General features: G+C 39.3%; 1 long non-coding RNA gene across 1 annotated transcript; it reads right to left on the reverse strand.

Annotated features, from left to right (window-relative positions):
* Positions 1 to 242: 242 nt before the first annotated feature.
* LOC142601940 (uncharacterized) lies at positions 243 to 7,863 on the reverse strand. The gene is made up of 6 exons (XR_012835514.1): positions 7,268 to 7,863; positions 5,772 to 5,892; positions 5,426 to 5,614; positions 3,969 to 4,274; positions 2,128 to 2,294; positions 243 to 605 (listed from the first exon to the last, which is right to left on the reverse strand). It is a non-coding gene; the product is annotated as an uncharacterized LOC142601940 (long non-coding RNA).
* Positions 7,864 to 16,207: the final 8,344 nt, after the last annotated feature.

Consider the following 16,207-nt stretch of genomic DNA (forward strand, 5'->3'; position numbering starts at 1 on the left):
TCTGTTTTGCTTAGTAATAAATAAGATGAATTCCCTCTCTAAGTTCGGTCTGGTTTGCTCGTGATGATAATTAGAGAATGATCTCTCCCTGTCCTTATCTCGACCCGTAAGTTTTTTTTCCATTGTACCTTTTCTCCCCTGTCTAATGAAAGAGGGGAGTGATAGAGCGGCTCTGGTGGGCACCTGGCCCTCAGCCAGGGTCAACCCACCACACAGTGTTTAAAAGAACCTATTCTTGTCTATGCCCGCAATACAAAAAACATCCTTCCCAAAGATCAGTCCCAAGTTTTTTCTTTTCTCTCTCAGCTCAAAATTTCAAAACCAAGATAGGACAGTGTTGCAGCTTCCGAGGAATGGGGTCTTTGTGGCACAAAGCCAGGGATTCCTTTAGCAAGCTGTTGGGCATGGCGCTGAGGACAAGGAGGCGCTCCGCGACAGAAAAGCGGCAGAGGTAACGCCAGGGAAGGGTGCGAGCCAGGCAGTGCCAAGCACGGCAGGGGCTCATCCATCTTCTTAAGGCAGACTCTTCCCTCACTGTATTACACCTAGCTTTCTTGCAAAAACAGCTTCTTGGGTTTGGCAGAGGGGTGCTTGTTTCGGTCCACCTACCCATGAAAGAACATAGGAATGAGTAACCATAGCAGGGAAAACCAAAACGCAACATCCAGAGACTGAACGAGGATGCCGTGGGTTATTCATGAGCATCCTCTTAGAGATCGCTGTACATGTCCGCCCTCCTTCCACAAAACTCCTCCATCCCCTGATTTTGGAAGCTGCCCGGTCACCTTGGCTTTGCTTTACCATCTATGTAGGAGACTTGGAAGCCTTTGATGTATGCTGCATATATGTCTGGTTCAGACAGTTCCAGCTTTTGAGAGCCCAACGCTCTCTTAATAAAAGTACCTGGACAGTTTCATCCATCTAGAGATAATTATATTTCAGGACAAAACACGTTTCCTCACATTTGCCTCACAAAATGCCATTTTATATTGTTGCCTGGCTACCCTCCACTGGATTCAGGCACAGCACTGTTTCTGCCCTTTAAAACGTACTAATTACTTATTGCTGTAATTACAGCACACTAGTTTAAAGGTTTTATCATTACCTTGGACAGATTAACATGCAGTTGTACGAGCACTTCAGAGCCTTTTGTTTTCATTTTCCATCATTAATCAGGCCAATGTTTCTGTGAAAATTCAATATTTATATTCCCGATAACAATGTGTGTACTTGTGGGCATCTGTGTTCATAAATGACATATAAAATACAGGTAAACTAGTGGACACTGAGTCCATAATGCATCTTTCTTATGTACTGGAAGTATTATATACTTGATGAATCTTCTTTTTTCCTGTCATGGCATAAAGGCAGAGCGGAGCAGGATTTGCTCAGTCAGGTCCCTTCCGCTTGGCAGCAAACAGAGCGGCTGAAATAACAATTTTCCACCAGCAAAGACCAGAGCTCCTGCAGAAGTTTTATTTCTAATTTCCAGCAGTGTGAATTATGGGCAGACTACAGGTAATCCTTAATTAGCATTGTCTGTCTAGAAGTCTGTTATCATTAGCCGATCAATCACAGTCAGGATTTTCAATTAAGAACAAAACTGTAGCTTGGCCTGCCTACTGAGGAAAGAAAACTGAAATTTCTAAATCTCTGAGCTAGGCAGGAATAAGCACGGTCCTCGCGTTCAGGGATCCCAAAAGTGATAAGCACAAATTGACCACAACTGTAATGGCCTCTCTGTTGCATATAGCAAGAAGTGGGATAGTGGTCTTCTACTAACCAGCCTCAAAGTATGGACTAAGACTGATCTCCTGCGGCATCCATTGCAGCCTGAAGGGTGTTATGGAGAGCATGTTCCATCAAGAATTACCAAAGCAAAACCAGTTACTCCAGAGATTAAGTATTTGGAATTTAGCTATAATTTTTACTAATTTGTGCAATGGTCATTGGGTACTCATTAAAAGTTATGTGCTCCTAACCAAATCACATTGCATATTTCCTCTGATTCAATAGATTATGATTTAATAAAGCAATTGCTTTTATATTGATAAAGTCCAAGCTGGTAAAAAAAAAAGTATAATTTTTAAAGCTTCCTTAAAAGTTTTAAATGAGGTTGTTTCTCACCTTAGAAGCACAAATGTTGTTGCTTTATTCATAGCTGTACAACTAGAAATCTAGTCCATCCTAGAGAAGTCCATCGTTCCATTGGGACGCCAGCTATCCAACTGCAGCTTTTCTGGCCTTTCCATTCAAGTAAGAGTCCATTCCAGCAGTATTATCTTCGTCATATGCTAAGAAAATAATGAGTGTGATTACCCATTGAAACACTTCCTGATGCTTTCTTCTCATTGTTTTTATTCTCTACAAATACCCCTCAAAACGGCAATCAGCTCTACGCTAGTACTCACTGAGAAGTACCAGAGCTAGAGTACACAGCAAAATACTACAATTTTTTTTTCAGTCTATCTTCCCAGCTTTATCTGGCTTCAATATATGTGCCAAATGCCCATCTGTAACAGCCTCCAACGGTGCAGATTCTGCTAGAGTCTTCTGCAGGGTATATGCATATGAATTACCTTCCTTTTGGCCACCCCACAAATCCGCTGTTTCTGCTTGATGGCCAAGCGCTATGGGAAGCTGCTGAGCAGAACTGCCAGGCAAAAAGGGCTCAGGGTCCATGCACCGTTTTATAGCTTCTTCTTCAACACTTCAGTGGCCAGAACTCCTCAACAAAACCAGGGGGTTTTGTTTCATAATAGAAATGAGTGGTTTTCTTCCACTTGGGTTAGACACATCAATGAAACGAGTAGCTAAATTTGACCTATTGACTTCCCTGAGGCAACAGCCTGAATCAGGATCACAAGACCGATAACTGTCTGATGCTGCAAAGGCCAAAATTTGGAAGGGGTTTCCTGCAAAAAAAGATTGATTTTCTGTCTAAAGCAACAATTGACATTTAATTTACTTAATTACTTTTCTCTTGCTCCTGACATGTCATGAAGTTTTAGTCACTTAAAATGCTTCTGATACAAGAAAGAGATCTAAGCCCTGGGTCGCAGACACGGAAAACTCTTTAAAGACTACAGTCCAGTACAGTCACTGGTAGTGGCAGAAACTATTTACACAGAGCAAGGATAACAAATTAGTTGCATCAAGGTGATAAATTCCTAACATGGGCAAAATGGGAAAAACAGAATCAACAGCTTCTTCCTTAACTATTCAGTCCACAAGAAAAAAATGCAGTAAATACAGTTACAAGAAAATGAAATTTAGAGTTATATATAATTTTTTTCAGGGAAAAAAAAGCTAACAATCCAGGCACAGAAAAAACAAGTATAAATATTTACAAATTAGCAACCAAATTCAATACATATGGAAGTAAAGTTGTGTCTAGAAAAATATTTCACCTGACTTTTTTGCCCTTACACAGCATCTTTGTGAGGGCATCAAAGCACTTACCAAGCATTGTCAGTATCCCTCTCTAGAAAGACTGATGAGGAACTGAAGTGCAGTTCCACTATCCACCAGAACAATTTTCTATTAAAAACAATGACCTCATGGTGTACAAACATGCTCTGCGGACTTTAATCAGAACTGGCAGTCACACAAGTCAAGCATCAAACAATGCTTGATTTTCTTCCAACCTACCTGGTTGGAATCTGGAATTAAAACCAGAAAGGACCAAAAAAATGAAGTCAGGAAAAGTGAAATTTAACAAATTTCTCTCACATTACCTTTAGCTATTTATATTTGCAAATAACCTAATTTAGGCAGAGGTCCTTTGCATGGAAAGTCAATTCTGAAATACATTTCATATTCAGATGGACATGGCTAGATTGGTATATTAAGACTGTAATAGCTTTACCAACAGAAGTAATGTAACCTCACAGCTTAGCCTAACACATGCCCTGTATCTCAGAGTTGCATAGTAGTGTAAGTTCATCTGGGTGTTGGACCATATGTACTTTTTGGAATATCTCAGTGTACTTATTCTGTGAAATAATATATTCCACTCTTGCATCTTTCCATTAAGTTTGCTTTTCTCTTGCTGCCCTCTCATCCAAAAGTCGCTCCATTGGCTTTGGTATGATTCACTTGGGTTTGAAGCAGCAAATGAGCCTTTGGGGGATAAGATCTCTCAGTATCAGCAGTCAGAAGAGCCAAGGGCAAACGAATTGAATCCCTTCCTAAAACTGACAAGCGCCGCTTGTGTTCAGTCATAATTCCTGCACTCAGCACACATAGTGTCTTTAACAGGCAATTCTGCTTTTCTGGAGGGGGAAAGGGGCAGAGAACAGTTATTAGTGAGAAAGAGAGAGATACAGCTACCCTGCTAGTGGTCAATAAATCATGAGTGACATGTACAGAGAGGTTCTTCATCATCTTCTCTAGCAAAAATCTAGGGGGACAAAGTGAAGGAAGTAGAGATTGCGTTCAAATCAAACCAAAAGAACTTCGCATGTGAGGTAGGAGGCCTGCAACACCTCTTCCCAACGGGGCCTATGACAGCCATTCGAGGGACTGACATGGTAATGGGATAGACGTCCATCCAACAATCATTAAAGACATCTTATCCAGCAAGTTCCTGAAGATGATACTAGTTGGCTGCTGGGAGGTACGAGGTCCAGCTCAGCCCTAAGTTTTCAGTCTTCCATACAAAACCATGCATAAGCTGCCTAACAACCCTATTAAAAATGTGACTAAATAGTCACTATAACACATCAAATTATGCACATTCCACTGTTCAAAGCCACTTGTAATTATACAGCGCTCCATACATTTCCAGACTGCAAGGAAATCAATAATCTTCCAATGGTTACTGCTAACGACCACTTACAAAATGAGGTGTTTAAAGAACACTCTTCCTTGAAAGTCCAGCTCCTTAGAAGAAGCCACAGGAGGAGTAATCTCTCGTTTAGAAGAAGTGGCTAATTTAAATGAGGAACTAAAATACTGCTTATCGACAACACGAGAGACAAGTACCATGAGATTTAATGGTGGTATTACCGCTTTGATCCCTGGTGCTCAAAGCAATAATCCATAAGTTTTAAAATTCAAGTGCTTGACTGAAACTCTGAAAGCTCAAGTGGATTGTAAAGCACAATTGATAAAAGTAGATCTTTAATTAGACAGTCACTTTATAGGAATTTCTTTTATGAATATTAAGGAGGTTTGAAAAACTATCAGAAGTTGTTTATAAAGAGCATGCAGCTCTGGGTATTTTTTGCTAGGAAATCTTATGAGTAGGAAGAAAAGGTTTATCTTTTTTTAAAAACTAGATATGAGCTAAATGTACGCTATATATGTACAGAATCATCAAATTACTGTCATGGAACATGTGTCCATGCCGTAAAACTGACATTGGGTGGCTGAAAATCCCCACTAACCCAGAGCACCCTGTAATATAGGAAACACAACGTACAATTTGCAATTTTAAGGTTAACGGTGTGTTTTCTTTGCCATTTCTCATCTCAACCTTTTTCTTCACTGAGCCAGTATTTCAGTCGAGTATACTGCTTTAAAGTGCCACTTGAGGCTCCCTGTACCTCTCAGTCACCTGGCATCGCTCAGCCCTCGCCCATCTGCTTGTGGTTCATCGCATGGGGTAAACCTGCCGAAACAATGAGAATTTGCACCCAAACCCAAATTGTGGCAAGTACTCCAAACACAGTCATGTTCCATACAAAAATAGCCCGTTTTATATAGTATATCAGCTTTCACCCTTTTCCATCCCCATTGTATTCTCAGGATTACTTTAAATTACTCACTGTTTCTTAAATTCTTGATGAATGACATTTTATTGTTGGCTAAAGAGAAAAATCATCAGCTGGATTAATTTAAAGGGATTTGGTTGTTTTCTCCCATAGCCAGAAGCAGCTGACTTATGTCCTTAAGAGAAAAAAGATTGTTAAAAATCAGCTGGAGCTATGCTGGAAAAGTCAAAGGTACTGTGCACAAGTGTTTGCATTTTATCTAATGTACAAAATGAAACACTCAAAAAAATTTCAGCTTTTGTTTTCTGCAGGCACTATGCGCTGCTGTTTAAGAAATAGTAATATTTCTTCTGAAGAAAAAGGATGATATTTAATTTACCCAAGATCCAGACTCCCCAGTTTCAGTGCGTACCCCCCCACCCCAAGTCCACTCATGAAAATCTTCCTGTTTGTGAGTATAACTCAAACATTAACTTGAAAGTTATAACCCCAATTTCTGCCATTCCCAAAGCTAATCTGTGGTTGGGAAATATGTATATTACATTCATGCTTTTAATGTACCCCATTTTTTTCTCAGTACACTATGCTATCCCCTAGAAATTTCTTAAATAATAACAGCAGCATTAGAAAATAAAGATAAACCCCACAAGTTTAGCTTTCAATTCGCTATATGTTCAGAACTATGTGTCTGGCAGAGAAATGCACGCCCAAATTAGTAATTGCTCTTCCTTAGTAAGGAAAGGGAGAGAAATAGAAATGCTCCTGTTATCTGCTTCTTATTTTTATTATCCCTCTAACAGTGCATACCAATCATTTTTACTTATCTCAGGTGACATACTTTGTAATAACTATAGTTTTTATCCCATAACAATCAAAATATCTTTTCCTAATTTCTTTGTTTATCAAGTCCCTGGTTTATATTTGCTTAATAATATATCACCTTAATTTCTCCCCTTTCTTGCTATGTACTCATGCAAGAAAGAGAACTATATTTTCTGTAGCTTTCACTCTTTTTTTTTTTCTTTCCCCTCAAATTTTTGGTAAATTACTTCCTGGGAAGTCCCTGGGGTAAACATGTATGCAAAAAGAAATCTCCTTATTGCAATACATTTATAAGCTCCTATACTTTTAGCTTCTTTCAGTGTCTACAATGCACTTGCCAACTGACTTGATGCAGGGTGAGAGTTAACCCATGATAGATTCAAATATATATTGCTAAAGAAATGTTGCAGAAATAAATGGCAGACCATTTCTGGAAATGAACTTCTCAGATTACCTCCAGTGGCATTGTAGTATTAGAAAATAATTCAATTATTTTCACAGCAGGGCTGGCTGTAGCCATCAAAGGTGCGTATCAACCGCAACCGCGTCTATATGCTTTCTTTTTCCTACACTGAATGATTTCGCTTTTTAGCTCATCTTTTACCAGGTACTTACCGGAACTAGCTGCAGATTTCTGCTCTTCTTTCAAACTGTCATTCAATCTGGCAAGCAACATGCTGATTTTTAGCTCAGATTAAATTTACAGCAAACCTTTGGGTTGCAATTACCTCTAGTAGATGTTACACGACAATCATCGCGAGGATCCGTTCTTTCCTAGCCACATCATTTTGGAAGATCACTTTCTTTTATCTCGATTTTACTCAGGGTACCATCTTTTGTATCATCTCCCCTTCTCAGAATCTATCGCCATTTCAACGTATTAGTCAGACAGCACTTTTTTTAATGCTATGTATTTATTAGCAACAGATGGGTCTGTTCTATAGTCTTCACCTAGTTTTACGAAATGGTTATGATTCCTCATCCTTTTCTGTGCAGCCTACTTTATCTCTGAGGTGCGTTACTGCATATAGCACCGGTGGCTCCCACTTGAAGTGATGGTTCCACCTCAGTGAAGCCCAGGAAGCTCTTCCCATTTTTTTGTAGCAGAGTAGTAGAGAAATATTCAAGTGATGTCCCTTATCTGCAGAAACATGGCTCCATTCATTTAGCTTGGATCCTGTTCAGCTTGAAACTTTATAACTGTAGGAAGCTGCAGCCAATACATTTTAACTAGCATGAGCTTATTAGCAGATAATTTTCTTTTTCTTCCTCATTAAAAACAATACCAGCTGCCGCTATTTCTTGATACATGGTCTACTTTCTTTGTAGTAACAGAGAATAAAACTGACTGCAGCAAAAACATTTTCAAAAAGCTTTCATACGCGAAGGACCGCTTCTGTCCCAGGCGTTGGGGCTCCCTGTCACCCACACATCCACCTGCCTCTGCTGCCTCTACGCTTTTACCGCGTGTCCGTAGCAACTGCCCTGACCCAGGGGTTTAGTATCCGCTGAGAGACTGGCAGAGCTGCACAGGTTCTGGCTCTCTAGAGGCTCCATTCTGGATTTTCAACCCTTAGAACTCTACTTCTATATTGGGATTTTTGTAAATTCTGTATATTGGGGAAAAAAGAAAAAAGAAAAAAAAAAGAAAAGAAAAAAGAAAAGAAAAAAGAAAAAACACAACAAAACCCCCACAAAAACCAAAAAAACCCACACACAACAAAATAAAAGCAAAGACCATAAACACCTGTGCAGGCATTTTTTTTCCTCTAATAAAGAAATAAGATGCTCATCAAGTTAAAACTAATGAACAAACACTAGATCTCTGTCTCTCTGCATTCCTGAGCAGCTCTTGCACTCTTCTGCCACTTGATGCGGGAGCACTGACCCACCCTGGGGTTACAGAAAAGGCCGCTCTTTCAAAGACACTTTTTGCTCCATCTTGCTTTCCGCAACTGGAAACAAAAGCAGTCTGCACATAAAAAAACAACATCTGCACTTTGTATATGGAAGAAATAATACCTGTCTTTTTATGTCAGGATAGATTTTTCAGTGACAGAGGTGTAGAAAATGGTATAAGAGCTATACCTTGGGTCCAGTGCACGCTTCCTCTAACTCAGGATTTGGATTTTCAGCTTTTCCAGAGTTAGTGTGTTACAAGATGTTTAAGTCGAAGTTATATATGTTCCAGTAATTCAAAACACCCTTCAGGAAAGAAAAAAAATCTATTTTTTTAAATTGTTACAAGCATGGAAAATCCTGTCCTGAAATGAAGGTTCGGATTACCTGGAAATAGGTCTTGGAATGGAAAACTGTATCTCCAGTCCTAGGAACATAAAGAATTATCTGTTCTCTCCACCACAGAGCAGACATTACCTTCAAACTGAACTAATGCAATTAAAATGGCTACACTTTTAATTGATACTTATGTCATAATAATTATGCATAACAGGGCCACAAAAGTTAATAAATACATTGTAATAGCCCATAGCAATTTCTCATCATGCGTCTGACAGTAGCTAACAGATGCGTCAAGAAATTTCCTTCTGTGTGAAGAGCTTTGCTGTGAAGAGCTGCTGAGTATGTCGTTGCACTATTAATTGCTTTTCTTTCCCTCATTTTGAAAAACCCTACGGGTGTAAAAACTACTGGCTAATGAATTGCAGGTACGACAGGTTGAGGGACTTTCAGATGTTCAGCTGAAGGGCTAGGGAGGAAATAGCTTACACGTATTGATGTTATCTTGGGAAAAAAATTGCCAAAATTGCACGTACAGTGCCTTCAGACTCTGATACAATGGAAAAATCATCCTCCCCATCAGACAGTAGCGGCAGGTATAATTCACGTGTGGAGCGTACACCCTTAGCTCTCCAGAGCCAGTCGAGTTGGTCATAGAAATTACAGGGGAGTTTTACCCCTCGAAGCAAACTGAACACATTAAGTCAGATCTTTTCAGAGGACAGCTAGAGTTTAGCAGACAGATTTCCTCAGGAAAATGTTTACATCTAAGCAGAAGTCTGTGGAGTTCACGGGGGCTCTGCACGCCCCCAAGTACTGGATTGCACCCTGGACAAACAACTGCTCAGAGCCTCACCACAGATGATTTCAGGGCTCGGTCTGCCATAAGCCCAGAGGACATCCAACATTGCGAATTTTGTCACCTTTGATGAAGGAAAACATGAAGCAGGGAGCAATACTATATACTTCTAATTTCAGTAAACGACCACGTGAATGTCACGTGAGCACGGCCGGTATATTTTGCTGTGGTGATTAATGTAGTCCTTTATTACTCCTCAGCAACGAAATTCCCTGTTGGAGTCAATTTAAAAAGTTGGCAGAAACACTTTGTTTCAGCAAAGTAAAAAACATGAATTTTAATTTCAAATAAAAATCAACGTTTTAAAGCAACAGTTTCTAGTGCGGGACAGAACAGACTAGAATTGAGTTCTAGTCTGAACTCCTTCCCCACTCCAGGTGGGATTTGGGGCTACCAGCATGTTTTCCAAAATGTTTCCTTTTGACAGATTTTATTTTCCAGAACCTGTATTTTCTGTATTTTTTACAGAAAAGTCTCAGTCCCACCAGATCGCAGTACTAAGGTTGCGTAATTTATCTGTATTCTACTTCTTAGGCGAAAGGAGTATTATAAATTGAAGTCACAAGCAGCAAAAGTTTGTAAGGCTGAAAGAAAAAGACAGTATGAGAAAAGTGAAAACAGACAACAGTCACCTCTAAAGCTGCAAACGGTATGATCAATTCATAATCTATATCGCAAGGAGATGAAAACACTCAGCATATTTAATACCTGAGTTTTGACTTGTACTAAGTACAGTGTCTGAAGCAATAAAAGAAATTAAGACAAGTATAACTCTCTTGAAAAGCCGCTGAGCTGGAAGTACCATTTCAGATCTCATTGTATTGAGTAAAATAATTGGAATGGCCACAATCATCAAGCCGTCAAGAATTTTCCAGTAGCATTTTAAACAAAGATGAATACATATGTATTTTTTTTTTTTGTTCTTCTGTGTGGTTCATGGTTTTAAAAAATGACACACCCCCTTATACACACACAGCACTGTTAGTGCAGAAACATAAAAACTATTTGTCTTGTACTTTAAAAGCGCGGTAATCAGGCATGAGATTTGCAACACCAGTTGAAGAGAAGGGAAGTTCTCTCACCCGGAACGAGCCCACACCAGAACTTGTTTTCCAGCACACACGAATTTTCTCTTGGAGAGAGGCAGCCCCACGGCGCCCGCAGCACGCAGACGCCCGTCAAGCACATCAGCGCCTTTTGGAGACCGTAGGCATCTAAACGGTAACGGTCCTGCTTGTTAGCCCGCAGCTCTAACCCAAGGCACTCATGGTTTCCCTACGAGCACCTGCCATAAAGTCAGTGGAAGTTCTTCTGTATATAGTGTTATTTTAAATGCACGAGGGATTGGGATGTATGAAGACATCAAAAGACAACATCTTAAAGTAACATCTTACTCCTCCGCTGTGTGAAATTTAGAAGTGAATAGGACTACTGAAGAGAAAAAAAAGTAATCTTTACAAAAGAAAAAAAAAATTATCTGCAAAATCATAGCTTTGGTGTGGATTTTTTTGTTTGGGTTTTGGGAGGTTTGTTTTGGGGGGTTTTGTTTTTTGGTGGGGTTGTTGGGGGGTTGTTTTGGGGTTTAGGGGTTTTATTTGGTAGAGTTTGTTACTCAGGACACACAAACAAGCACCAAATAGGACCTACAGTCCAAGAGTAGGAATTAAAGGCTATGAGTTCTGAATGTTATTTTTTTTTTTTTTTTTTTTTTGGTGGGAGATTGAGACTTAGTTCAGTCTCTGCTTCCCTCTGCTTTTCTTTTTACTGTATTTTTTTAATGCAAATTGCTTCGCCTGGTCATTTCAGTGATGTCTAATTTTTCATCTGTTGAGCATGATCTCACTTTAACACTGTTACTTTTTTAATTAAACTCTTTGGTTTTCATGGTTGAGATCCTTGATCAATTACTCTACATCATGTCTTATGCATGAATGAAATATAGTCCATAAACATGTACTGGCTTATTTATCTTCTTTAGAAAGCTGAAGAGGCACTCTGGAAGTACAAAAGAAATGTCTTGTTTGGCGAGCTTCCTGATGATATTTCACATTTTTCTGAATATTTTAAAAATACTCTATGTTGCTAAATAGCAGGTACAGGCAGAATGAACTATTTTTTTTTTCATTAGTGAATTATCTTTATATGTTTTCCCACTCACAGACAACCATGTATAAATATAAAGAATATTTTCAGGATTATTTTTTGTGAGTGCACATTTAAAGAAAGGGAGAAGAGACATTTAGTATGCCTGTCATTTAGGAAAACCTTGTTATTCCCAATGCAAAATAAGGCTCCTGCTTTGTTTGCTTCCAGTGCAAGACAACACATAACATGTGCGTACTGAAATGTTTTTACAGCTTGAGAATAGACTACTAATTTTAAAATAAAACTTATTTTCCTTTACTGACATACATTGACATGGGTGGTCTTACTAGCAATGTGTGTCTCAGTTTAGTGGTCTCACCACGCAAGTTACGACTTGACGTCAAAGTCTAGTTTCACTAGCCAACTGATGAAGCGTTGTCTCCAGTGCAACTCACTCCAACATGCACGTTTGTATGTGCAAATGGCCCGTATGGTCTTTGAGAATACGGCCTGCAAAGTGGCACTCCAGGAACTGGTAGTCACCCTTGGTTTACTACAATGAGAAATGAAGTTGCAAGTACAGGGTAACAATTTCGGGGTGAGAAAGAGCAGGTAGCGGACCTTAAATTACAATACTCTTGAAAAAAGAGCAAAGATAAATATAGAAAGGAGTAGAAACCTAGTAAGAATGTAGAAAGAACTGGCTCTGAAGGCAATGCTGTTCAAAGTTATCTGGGACCCACCGGTCTGGTTTTAATGTATACCTTATCATGCCAAGGCAGGCTGTGGAAGGAACAAGAGCTTTAGAGGGATTATTCTCCCTTGTCTTACACCACTTCTTTTCTCTAGGCCTTTCTGGTTGGTTTTTTTTCAGGAGATACCATGTACGAGATGTACAATTTTTCACACAGAAAGATAGCATCCCACAGACGAGCAGCCCCAGAAATTTCAACCTCCCTGTGAAAACAAAGCCAAGATTTAGCAGGTTGGGGAGAGGGAAAGGCTGGCAAACACCGTGTGGGCTTCCAAGCCCGCCGCGGCTCTGCCAGCACACCTCGGCACTTCCCCGAATAAACCTTTTCAATCACGCTCTCGTACAGAGCCACCGCGATGAAGGACAGCAAACTGCTGGCAATGCCAATACGGATGTGGGGGCTGGCACAAAAACGCCAGGCTTATTCAGCTGTGGCCTAATTAGTGTTTGCACCTGGATCACCTGCTGAAGAGATTTCTGCGGCAGATTCTTCAGCCCCTGCCGCAAACGCCCACACTTGCAGCCCTCTCAATTACAGGTGAGAGAAACAGTAACGAAAATACACCCTCAAACTTGGCCATTTTTCAGAATTCGGCTGGTAGCAAATATAGCAGGTGCTTGTATCTCATAAATTGCAGTTAATTTGAACACGCAGCTTCACTTTCAAATAGCTATCATCCAGATAGAAGAGGTTTGTTCTGTACATCCACGTTACCAGGCTCCTGGTCAGGCAGAAATAATTCCAGATAAAATTGAGTCTTTTGCAGCTTCTGGGGACACATTACAGCACTAAAGCTTACCGCCTGCCCGTAAAAACGTATTAGCATGCATTGCATAAAACTCAGCCTCTACGTATAATCTGCCTGAAAATGGAAGCAGTTCAACCAGTTTAAGAGGTGGCTTTCCAGTCGGCACTTACTGCGATACCAATATAGCACTCGCTAATAAGCAATTGTTAATCCCTAGCACCAGCGGTAGCTCACCTTGTACCGATCAGTAACGGGAGTCTGATCCCAGCGATGGATTTTGATCAAGGTTTGTAGGAGTTTAAGCTGCATTTAATTATCATCAGAGATTTTTTTTTTTTTTTTTGTACAACTCCTCATAATGCTCATTAGATAAACCACTCTTTCTGCCTGTGGAGTTGTTGTTTTTCTCCAGAACTTTTTCCTCCATTGTCTTCTGGGAATAATTTTCATCACAAGATCACTGAATTTTCTCTAGCTTTGAAGTATAGCTTAGCATGAAACCACAATGAGAATCATATTTCACTCCTATAAAAGTTAGTTCATAGGAAGGCAGCAGAACTGTGAGAATCCCAATTGCGTAAACCAGTCCTTCGCTTTATTAGGGATGTGCTGTTCTCCTACCACAGAAATATCAAAAATCACGACCGCTATCTGCCAGCATCCTGAAATACGCGCGTGGTGTGAAATAACTATAAATACCGTTAAGGCGTCTGATTTTGTGTAAGTTATTGTGAAACTCAATGCGCTGACACATCTAGAAAAATTAATAAATAAAAATGCAAATAACTATCACACAATTCAAAACAAGATCTTTTGCCTAGGCACACTGTGCAATGTCAGTTTGGAGCCAGCATCTGAATCCTCACTTGTCATGACTCACAAATCCATTTTTCTCTCTTTTTATGGATTCTAAGGCCATAAGTAGCTGCAGACATAGTCCAGTCTCACTTCCTGCAGAATACAAACCACTTCCACCAGCAAACAATCACTGACAAGGCATTTGGGGGAAATTAAGTAAACAAAAGCATTTTTCTTTTCCTTAGTCCTATCCTTCAGGCTTTTATAATTCCAGAGGTTCCTCCAAGATCAGCAAAATTAGGCTTTCCAGAGGTTGCAGCTGGGACCAAAGCCTTCCAGAGAAGTTTTCAAACCATCTAATCTCTTTATAGAAAATACAAATCTACATACGCATTTCCAAATATGAATCATCTTCTTCTGGGTTTTCTTATGAATAAAATAAAAGGCATAATCTGGTTCCTTACAAAACAAGATGTGCAAAAATCATTCATTCAGCCTCTCACCTAGAGAGGGCAATTTCAACCGTCTCCTTGGACCTCCTGTTCTGAGGACAATTCTGCATTTGGGAGTTTCCAATACGTTTTCCTGGAGGTATTGACACAAGAACCTGGGGCTGCAATATTACTCGTCCGAGAAGAAAATTGAGGGAAGTTCCCGCCCCACTCCAGTCCTACAAAATACGGAGTTACACCTCAAAGATTTCACTTCCTATATTATCACCAAGACTTCTTCCCAATGCCTGAGACATTTCTTTTCCTCTCTCACACAAGTTATCCTCATGTGAATGAATTTGCAGTATGGCCAATACCCAGAAGGCAAAAGCATTAAGAAGTCTTCCCCTGAGTTATACTTATTGCTTAAAATAATTTGGTTTTTATATATATATATATATGCATAAACACTAGCAGAATGATTATTTAAAAAAAAAAAAAAAATTAAGGTGAATTTAATTGTCAAACTTCTATCTGGCACCAAAATGGGTAGAAATGTCCTCGCTATGAAAACCAAATTAGCCATGAACGTAACTTGCATTTCAGTAAGATGGGTTGCTGGCCCGACTAGAAAGGCAGCATCAAGAACCTCACGAGGAAATGTTTTTCAGATTTAGTTTTTTCAAACAAAAGAAGCTATGTGACAACATCGGTAAGAGTGAAAATTTCTGAGCCTTCATTAAAACCAACGCTTATTGCAATAACTATTTTTCTAAATTCGTAAAGGACAAAAAAATAATTCTGAAAATCTTTAAGTTAAATTGTTCGAGGCATGTACTGGCATCCATTAGTTCCTTACTGGTCCCTTTAGAGAAACCGTTTAAATGCTGTTTGGTACTTCTGACTGCATAAACGTTTCTCTCATGATGACAGTTACTTACAATTATCCTTAATCATGCTTTTTTTGCTTTGTCAAGGTACAAATAATGTTCATTACTTATGTTTTCCAAGCCCTGCAGTTTAACGCACATCCTCATTTATATGGTTGTAAACATATTTGTGAACTGCAGCTTTCATTCCCACAGTTAATAGACTGTAGAATGCAAAAATATAAAGGTCACAATGACCTACAAAAAAATCTTCGGTTTAATTTAAAAGCTTTCTTAACAGTCAGAAGGAAAATGCTGTAACATCTTAAGATCCTTAAGCTTAAGATTCACATAAAACGCAATAAAAGTAAGATACTCATGGGATAAAAAACACATGTACAAATCCAGAAAGTAATGAGAAAGAACATGACTCTATATTTGAAATTTTGATTTTTAAAACGGGGTTTTGATCCTGGGGAGAGCTGAGCTAATGTATTTTTCCTGGTTTTATTTTCTTGTAGCGTGGACTGAACAACTGGAACAAACAAGTAAGAGCAGAAAGCATAACAGCTTTATGTAAATGCCTTGTTGCTGAATGTCTGAGGAAATGGTAATGGCATTTTATGTCCTGCTTCTTTTAAGGAGAAAAAACCCCAAACATATGGTGTATACTTTTTTTTTTCCACTGCTCAGTTTGCAAACACAAATAATGAAGAAAATAATGAAGGTAATAAAGCACAAATTCAGACTCAGAGGAAAAAAACACTTTGTTTCAGTCAGCATTTTCAAGGACAAGATGACAACGTTTATACTTTTGCAGCAGTTGGATTTATACGGCAACTAGGCTGCTGCACCGAAACTGCAACGGAGCTGGAGACTTACTAG

This window comes from Balearica regulorum, chromosome 5, assembly GCF_011004875.1.
Source record: "Balearica regulorum gibbericeps isolate bBalReg1 chromosome 5, bBalReg1.pri, whole genome shotgun sequence".
In the NCBI taxonomy this organism is placed as follows: domain Eukaryota; kingdom Metazoa; phylum Chordata; class Aves; order Gruiformes; family Gruidae; genus Balearica; species Balearica regulorum.